This window comes from Limulus polyphemus, unplaced genomic scaffold (genome assembly GCF_000517525.1).
Source record: "Limulus polyphemus unplaced genomic scaffold, Limulus_polyphemus-2.1.2 Scaffold5879, whole genome shotgun sequence".
Taxonomy (NCBI): Eukaryota; Metazoa; Arthropoda; class Merostomata; order Xiphosura; family Limulidae; genus Limulus; species Limulus polyphemus.
In genome coordinates, this window is record NW_013671489.1 from 33,441 (window position 1) to 43,396 (window position 9,956).

A 9,956-nucleotide genomic window follows, 5' to 3' on the forward strand; every position below is an offset into this window, starting at 1 on the left:
ACATAATACAAAATAATAAAAGTCACTCTGTTTACGTTATCGTGTGAGCTGTTGGTTTGTTCTGAACTATTTCGGGCAGTAATTCATTATATAAGGCTCTGAATTAGCGCAAATAAACGTTACCCAAATACCAATACAAATATATATATATTCCTGTTTTACTGTATTAGCTCGGCTTAATCGGTGAACCCAATGGTAATATTGGGATCAGTTTCTTTCAGATATCGAGGTAGCCAAGAGAAGTCTTGTTGGTGATGTACGTGATCTGTATGATCCCAAATCGTCCATTTGTATTTTGAATATATGACAAAACTACTAAGGCTATCTGCCATTGTCCCTAATTTTGAGCTACTAACTAGAGGGAAAGCAGTCAGTCTGCAGCACCCTACAAACCACCATTCACACTGAGGAATTGATTGTTACTTTTATAACGCTTGTTTGTTTGTAATTATACACAATGCTACACAATGGGCTATCTGTGCTCTGCCCACCACGGGTATCGAAACCCGGTTTCTAGCGTTGTAAGTCCGCAGACATACCGCTGTGCCACTGGGGGGCATTTATAACGCACCTACAACTGAAAATGCGGGATAATTTGTGGTATCGGAGCTATACCACAGGACCAATCCACGATCCCTGAAGAAGGCAAAATAAATAAAATATATCTTCTAAAATCTGCCATCATTGCAGGTACGTACAAATCAAAAACTGTCAGCAACTTCTACTAAAAACATCAAAATATAACTTATATTTCTTCTAAAATTCCCTTTCACGTTTAGGCTAAGGTGAATGGAGTAAAACTTTATAGGTTTGACCTATTTTCAGGCTTAGCGAGGAACTCTCGTGTGGTCAAGGTCATAGCAACTCCATAACTGGCGTCCACGCAAATGGCCGGAATAGGGGTCTTATCTAGAGATCTTACCGTTCATAAGTATGTTTGTGTTTTTTAAACAGTTTCTGTCATCTTTTAGAACTGAAATTTTTGGTGGGACTGAAAACTGAAGAAAAAAAAGATACAAGGTCCAGAACTGAGAGGAAAAAAAAAACTGATTTAATTGAAATAGTTATTTGTTATCATCCAAATCTTTGTGTGTATTCGTCAGAGTCACCAGAAAGTCTACGTCAGTTTGAATGACGTGTTTTGTGACTCACCTTGTCTGTACTCCCAGTTTGAAAAACAACGACTAATGTGAAATAATGTTTCATTGGTTAGTTGAGCTAAAGTAAATAAGTACACACTTTATATGAATGCAGAATATTGTTTCATTGGTTAGTTGAGCTAAAAGTAAAATAAGTACACACTTTATATGAATGCAGAATAATGTTTCATTGGTTAGTTGAGCTAAAAGTAAAATAAGTACACACTTTATATGAATGCAGAATAATGTTTCATTGGTTAGTTGAGCTAAAAGTAAAATAAGTACACACTTTATATGAATGCAGAATATTGTTTTTGTAATTTATTCATTATGCTTATAAAGCCTCTTACTGAGAGTATAATCACCATACGACGTTGAATTGTTACGATCAGTAAATAACAAAATAACGTAGTATGGTTGGCCATAGTCACAGCGAGAGGCTTTATAAGTGAACATTAGCGAGGACGGCTTGTGCTCTTGGGTAGCTCAGTCGTACAGCTCTGCCCTTGGTATTCATTATAGGTTATTTTAGATTCATGACAAGTTTTTCTAATTTATTCCTCGTCGCTATTTCATTAGTTAGGATGTTATTATGGAGATTGCTTCGAAGTTAAAGCACAGAGAAGTACTTGTTATAAACTTATTTTATTCAAACCCACCAACCTTTTAGAGAGTAGTCTCTTCTTTTCAAACATAAAATAAAAGATCTTTCTTCAAACCCCGTTATCTTTGAAGGTATTACTAGGCTGTCGTGTCTCACTCCTACGTCTCATCACGAACAGCCTCGACCTTTATTTTTCTCTTTGCTCACTAGGCGTCGTATACCCTTACAGATCCCATTCGGTTACTTCTCTTGCAACATGATTTACCTGTCATAAAAAGACAAGTTTTCTGCCTACTCCCATTCTGCAATGGACAGCTGTTGGCAAGAGGAAGAAGCTTAGAACAGACAAATATTGTATACTGAGCAAATTACTTTTTTACAGTTTCCAATAAAAATATACTCTGATTGCTATAGAAATGAAAGAATGTGCCCTTGTTCTCAAAACATTTGCTTTTATTATTTAACTTCATGCAAAATGGTGTGAGCGACTGTGTGTTTCCGAACAACAAAAACTTATTATTTTATTTTATTTTATACAAAAATTGTTGGGTAACCAAGTTGAGGGCTAGAAAGAAATTCAATCCTAAATCTCCTTTTCTTTTATGACACTTTTTTTTCTTTACAGGAACTTACGTGTTCTCCTATAAAACTGTACAATGTTACTTGTATGGTTTTAAATCAAGGATATGTTTCTCAACACCAGGTGATGGCACTCGCTGAAATGTGAAAATAAAACGCCAAATAACTGATTGTTGAATTTCGCGCAAAGTTATTCATGGGCTATCTGCGCTAGCCGTCCCTAATCTAAAAGGTATAGACCAGAAGCAAGACAGCTAGTTAAAACCACTCGCCGCCAAATCTTGGGCTAGTCTTTTAACAGCAAATAGTGCGATTAAATGTAACATCATGATGCCCCCCCATGACTGAAAAGGCGAAAATATACGATGACAAACCCATGACCCGCATATTGAGAGTCGACTGTCCTAACCACCAGATTATCCCATGCTGATTTCGTTGATATGTGAAGAAACTTTATTTCTACTTTACTGTTCAAATGATCTTAACATCCGTAAATACATGAACATGATGTCATCTTGTAAGTTAAACACTAGATTTAACTTCACCACGCTGTAGCCTACTATACACTATCTATGAATGTATTTAACGCGTCAACTCTGGCAAAACGTCAAAGTTATTCAAGCTCTAATTAAAAATTAGTCTGCAATGCAAACAACAACTGTGTTGCAGAGGGAGAATTTTTCTTAGCTAGACAGAGTGAGACGAAAATGAAATATAAAATATTAGGTGAAGATACTTGAAATGTATTGTTGTAATTTTTATTTTTAGTGTCTTAATTTAAATGTTTGTGTGCTAGAGGGAGCTAGTCTTTACGTCGTAATCTAGAAGCTTTCTCTACTGTGTAGAAATAAAAGTACAATATAAATATCAGAGTCAATTAATTAAATGAGTAATTAAAGAGTAAATCAGTTCAGTGCCAGTCAATGAGTTATTAAGTTCTGTAATTCAGTTTTTTTTTGTTTTTTTTAATTTCGCGCAAAGCTACACGAGGGCTATCTGCGCTAGCCGTTCCTAATTTAGCAGTATAAGACTAGAGGGAAGGCAGCTAGTCATCACCACCCACCGCTAACTCTTGGGCTACTCTTTTACCAACGAATAGTGGGATTGACCGTCACATTATAACGCCCCCACGGCTGAAAGGGCTAGCATGTTTGGTGTAACGGGTATTCGAACCCGCGACCTTCAGATTGCGAGTCGAGTGCCCTAACCACCTGGCCATGCCGGGCTGTAATTCAGTTAGCAAGCTAAACAGTGAATTAACTAGCGTGTTTATTATCATCTGGTTAACGAGGAAATTATGTAAATCAGTTAATCTATGAGTTAAGTGTAGATTAGTTTCAGACTTTCTGTTGAAAGTTGTTCGTGGAGTTAGGCCTACAAGCGAACGTAGCCTGTAGCAAACGTTATTGAAAAAAAAAAATTCATTCATTATTACTATGTGGACTGGAAATGTCATTATCTTGACTAAATAATCTAAAAACACCTACCAAACGATAGAACACAGCATAATAGCACAAATTACGTAGTCTGTTAATCAGACTTCTATGATAATTTTGTCACTTCACGGAAAATAATGACGAATGATTAACAAGGTTATATGTAAATAAACAGATACCAAATTCAACTTGATGCTGGATTACTGAAACGAAATGGCAAGAAGATGGAAAAAGTTGGTTGGAACGATCAGACCTATCCTTGAAAGACTGTTCCTAATCAAAAGAGAGAAAAAAACAAAAACATTTTATTTTGTTGCATTAAGTTATCAGGTTATTGTTGTCAATACAGACGAAAAGGTTTTTTTATTGTAGTGTTTATACATTTTGCACATTCAATAACCCTTGTACACACTGGGACGAGCGTGAGGTATATCTTTTTATTTTTTAATCTTATCTTTCAATATTTAGCCTAATATTGGATACAAAAGTACTGGAGAAAAAGGCATTTTATTTCAATCTGTCGACGTTTTTATTATAAAAAATGATGAATTGCACGGCAGAATGAATAGCAAACAATAAACAACAGTTGTTGATTGTAAGATAGAAAGAAAGAAAAAGCAAGGGGCAGTCGGGAAAGAAAACAAATCATATTTTTTCAGTTGGCATCAGATGAGTTAAGCCTTCCTATGGGTAAAGACTGACCTCGTTCACTGCTTCAAACAAGATTCGTGGTTACCGTAAGAGAAAAACGTCTGTTACAGTTCTCGGAGAGTATTTTAACAGGATCGTTTTTTTTTCGTCTGTCACACATGTTTTATTTACGTTTTCTATAGATATTCTACCAACATCTGTTAGTCGCACAGAAACGAACAGATATCATCTACTATGGTCATTATGTTACTTTTATTCAAGTCTGTGATGTTTAATAATTTATAGCCTTTTTTCTTTCATTTTTTTTGGTTCATCAAAATTCTGTTGTTTGAAAAATAAAAATACAGTAGTGATGTGTGTAAACCTGGGTAACTTTTAGTGTATGTTTGAGGATTATATTTGATAATGTGGTAAACCTGGGTGATCTTTAGGGTACTTTTGACGATTATATTTGATAATGTGGTAAACCTGGGTGATCTTTAGGGTACTTTTTACGATTATATTTGATAATGTGGTAAACCTGGGTGATCTTTAGGGTACTTTTTACGATTATATTTGATAATGTGGTAAACTTGGGTGATCTTTAGGGTACTTTTGACGATTATATTTGATAATGTGGTAAACCTGGGTGATCTTTAGGGTACTTTTGACGATTATATTTGATAATGTGGTAAACCTGGGTGATCTTTAGGGTACTTTTTATTATTATATTTGATAATGTGGTAAACCTGTACTTTTGACGATTATATTCGGTAATGTGGTAAACCTGGGTGATCTTTAGGGTACTTTTTACGATTACAAATATAATCCTCAAACATACACTAAAGATCACCCAGGTTTACCACATTACCGAATATAATCCTCAAACATACACTAAAAATTTCCCAGGTTTACCACATTATCAAATATAATCCTCAAACATACACTAAAGATCACCCAGGTTTACCACATTACCGAGTATAATCCTCAAATATACACTAAAAATTTCCCAGGTTTACCACATTATCAAATATAATCCTCAAACATACACTAAAGATCACCCAGGTTTACCACATTACCGAATATAATCCTCAAACATACACTAAAAATTTCCCAGGTTTACCACATTATCAAATATAATCCTCAAACATACACTAAAGATCACCCAGGTTTACCACATTACCGAATATAATCCTCAAACATACACTAAAAATTTCCCAGGTTTACCACATTATCAAATCCGGTGATGTGGTAAATCTGGGTGATTTTAAACTTACGTCTGTATAACATAATTGGGAAATGGTAAACTTGGGTAGTTTGTAGTCCAGCAAAAGCCAAGATTAATGTAAATTGAGAAAAAATGCGATTTAAAATAGGTCTCAAAGGCATTGTAGCAAATATGGCCATATCCATTAATGCCTGTACGTTGACAAGATAGGAGGGAGTATATTTGCAGGTGTTGAATGCCTTTGTAATGTACGTATGCTCGGCATGTTATTGTATAAGGCATGATGATTCCCCCAAAATACTTCTAGCTTGAATACAGTTTTGAAAACTACTTAATTTGTATGTAAAAAAAAATCATTGCTTATCGATGAAACTATTATCGTAAGAAGTTAAATATTTATAACGAAACTACACTTAAGTTTAGTGAACTGAAATAACATTTAATTTATTAAGCTTGTCTTGGCTGGTTAAAAACCATGTGCTTTGGAAATCGTTGTTAATAATGGTCGTTTCGCTTATTTAAGTAACGGACTTTCAAGAAAGGACGTGTCTAAAGTTCCGAAACCTATATGAAATTGGCAATCACAGGATCAGAAGAAATATTTAAAGTACCGGTTATATTTCCTTTATAACGTTTCATAAAAATAACATAGTTCGATTACTATTCCAAACCTTCTCTATTAATTCCATGTTTAACAGTAACATTATTAGGTTACTGTTACCTAAAGCTATCTCTATTAATTCCATGTTTAACAGTAACATAATTAGGTAACTGAATTATGTTTTTAGTATTTTCAGACAGCGCTGATTTCCACTAACAGTAGCAAGAAAGATCCGCTTAATAACTGGAGATTCGCCAAGATATTTACTGCAAAATAATTTTTCATTCTCTGACTAACTGAGTTCGCGAGGAATAAAGAGAGACTGAACACAAATGTACAATCATTATAAAGTCTTTGTTAAAAATAAATACAGTGAAAACATGTACTTTACTTGGGACATCGGACACTGGAGTGTTAGGTGTGGTGATGATCTAACTTAGACCTGGTTGGAAGCAAGTCTAACTCGGTTCAGCTCCTGTTTCAGACTGAATAAATCTCACCTTACTTACTTAACTTGTTAACGTCAGACTTACTCAGAGCGACCAGCAGTATCTACGTGCCTGGCTATTCCCAATGAAACATAAAAGATGACTTGACTGCCAGTATAAACTATAACTCTATAACTTCACATACCGCGAATGAACTTGAAGCTATCTTTACCACGGGAAGACAAAGAAGATACTCTAGGTGAATGACACAGAACAATAGGTAGCTAGAACGAAAACAACTTAACAACCTTCTTAACCAATTTGTTATGTGTAAACAGCACATAGCTGCACAAACAAAAAATGTTGAAAATTGTTTATATCCATACACGGAGGTATAAAACACACGTTATGCTTATATATTACATCTCTATCAATTTCGTATTTATATTACAAATTATTTCATCAAAATACAAGTTCGACATAAGTATGTTTATTTTATTGTATTTTGGACGGAATGTTGCTACGCTTACTTGTGAGATAGAATACAAAAGTATAAAATTTTCTGGTATATATACATGCAGTTTTCTAAGGCTTTTCGCTTATAGCTACCTCTACATAATAAAATTTAGCTTTTAGTTAATAAAACAGGAAAATAATTATCAAATTAATCCAAAAGTTTCAAATTGCTCGTTCTTCTAATACATGCTAAAATATTCCATTTTTTAAATAAAAAGTAGGCAACAATTAATTTGCCACATTAAAAATACACTATCCGCAATCCATTAATGCTAAATAAATATATATAACTTATATTAACACCGTTAGATGGGGGTTTTTTACAAGCCGTGAGCGAACGTTCTCGTTTACTGTTTTATTTAGTGGAAAACTGAATATTTTTTTTTCTGGATTAGCAAATTTGTCGTGATAAACAAAAATAATTATTCAATAATGTGACGATTATCAGACATTTGTAGCAGAATGAAGTTATAGAATATCTAATGTAATACCAATAATGTGACGATTATCAGGCATTTGTAGCAAAATGAAGTTACAGAATATCTAATGTAATACCAATAATGTGACGATTATCAGGCATTTGTAGCAGAATGAAGTTATAGAATATGTAGTGTAATAAAATAGACATTTCATATTACACAAGACAAAGGTCGAAGGTTATTACTTCACAATTATAACTATCTAATAAACACTTATTAAACTATCAACAAGGATATGTTAAACTGTCACTAAAGATAAATAAGTGCTAAAGCTTGGTATGGAAATTCGAAAATACAGAATTTTGCTAGTGAGGAAGTAAGAAATATTACAAAAATTATAGATTTTAGTAATCTCAGAGACACAATCTGATCGACCTTTCTCGATCTGAAACATTGTTTTTTAATTGGGTGGGGCAAAAGATGTGATGGCCCTTTCAAAAATTATTTGTTCCCTTCCCATCGCACTCCACTAGCCTAGTTATTTTGCTAAACTTTCGTGAGTCTAAACTCCAAGTATGAGTCTAAACATCAAATATGAGTCTAAACTCTAAGCATGACTCTAAACTCCAAATATGAGTCTAAACTACAAGCATGACTGTAAACTCTAAGCATGACTCTAAACTCCAAATATGAGTCTAAACTACAAGCATGACTGTAAACTCTAAGCATGACTCTAAACTCCAAATATGAGTCTAAACTACAAGCATGACTCTAAACTTTAAGCATGACTCTAAACTCAAAGTATGAGTCTAAAACACAAACACGATTAAACTCCAAACATGACTCTAAACTCTAAGCATGACTCTAAACTCAAAGTATGAGTCTAAAATATAAACACGATTAAACTTCAAAAATGACTAAAGTTTAAACTTGAGTCTAAACTCCAAGCATGAGTCTAAAATACAAACACGATTAAACTCCAAACATGACTCTAAACTTTAAACTTGAATCTAAACTCGAAGCATGACCCTAAACTCCATACACGAGTCTAAGCTCCTGCATATTATTTCGTGCAATTGTATATGACTTTCGTTCGTTTATGAAGGTCAGTGGAAATTTTCAATAAAACTAGTCCAAATATATCAACATTTTGAGTGTAAAAGTAATAAAAATTACACATGCGCATGCTGAGTAAGATACAGTCCTCAACGTTCGAATTGACTTGGTGTATGTAATTAGTAAGTTACCGCGACGTCATTCGTGCCCCTGGTGAGTTAAAGTCATTATATTCCGTTCCTGCAATGTACAGGACAAGTAGTTTATGGATATCCTTCGAGAAGCTTAATCACAGCTTTCACGTGCTGGTGATGTATAGCAGGCTGCTGGTAACAACAGATTACAGCTTTAAAGGCTGTTTCAGTTTCTTAGAACGAGCATCTCTTTCTTCCCACGTGTGTTAAGAGAGAACAGACCAATTCGTTGTTACTTCTTAACATTTGCTAAAACTCTAATAATTATGATTTTCGTTATGAAATCTAATAATATTTTCCCATCTGCATTCAATAATCCTTACACGAAAACGAGGTCCAAGTGGATTGCAACTAGAAGAGAGAGTTTGTTTTTCATTTAAGAACTAAATTTGCTGAACTTTGTAAATGTAATTAAAAGTATACATATATATATACAGGGTGTCCCAGAAGTGTGGACCCATAGGGAGAACTACACAATGTATTTTTAATTTATTTATTTATTATTCAAATTGCATGCCATTAACAGCCCCACACGTATTAATTCTTGGTATACTGTGCCATCAGGGTATTTTCTATCCTGAAATATGTACAGCTGACTTTAAGAATATAATGTCTATTTTCTCTATGGGTCTATATTTCTGAGACACCCTGTATGTTAAATACTGTTGGAGATTTTAAACATGTTTTTTTTCAAAATTTCAAAATCGTTATTATGCTTCTTTAACTAAAAAAAAAACTTGGAAATTTTTGTTGTGAATTTCGAACAAAGCTACACAGGGGCTACCTGCGCTAGCCGTCCCTAATTTAGTAGTGTGAGACTAGAGGGAAGGTCATCACAGCCCACCACCAACTCTTGAGCTACTCTTTTACCAACGAATAGTGGGATTGACCGTCACTGAGTACATCCTCTGATCTTTGAAGCGATCTTTTATATTTGTAAACAAAGCACTCGGATAAGAAACGTTGAAACCCCTCAAAGCTAAAATGAAGTTTTGTGTGGTGAAAGAGTAAAAAAAAAGAGGTTTTTAGTAGTCGTACATAACTTTCTGGATACTCAGAGAACAACGTTCCTACTTATGGGTATGACTTTACTTCAAAAACCTTTTTTCGAGATTCACCTATAGAC

General features: G+C 34.2%; 1 long non-coding RNA gene across 1 annotated transcript in view; it reads right to left on the bottom strand.

The window, feature by feature from the left end:
- Positions 1–1,830: 1,830 nt before the first annotated feature.
- Positions 1,831–9,956, bottom strand: part of LOC111089318 — a 9,684-nt gene continuing 1,558 nt past the window's right edge. Inside the window, exons 2-3 of the long non-coding RNA XR_002613587.1 lie at positions 3,810–4,031; positions 1,831–2,058 (exon numbers count right to left, since the gene is read on the bottom strand). This is a non-coding gene — a long non-coding RNA (uncharacterized LOC111089318). The remainder of the gene's footprint in view (positions 2,059–3,809; positions 4,032–9,956) is intronic.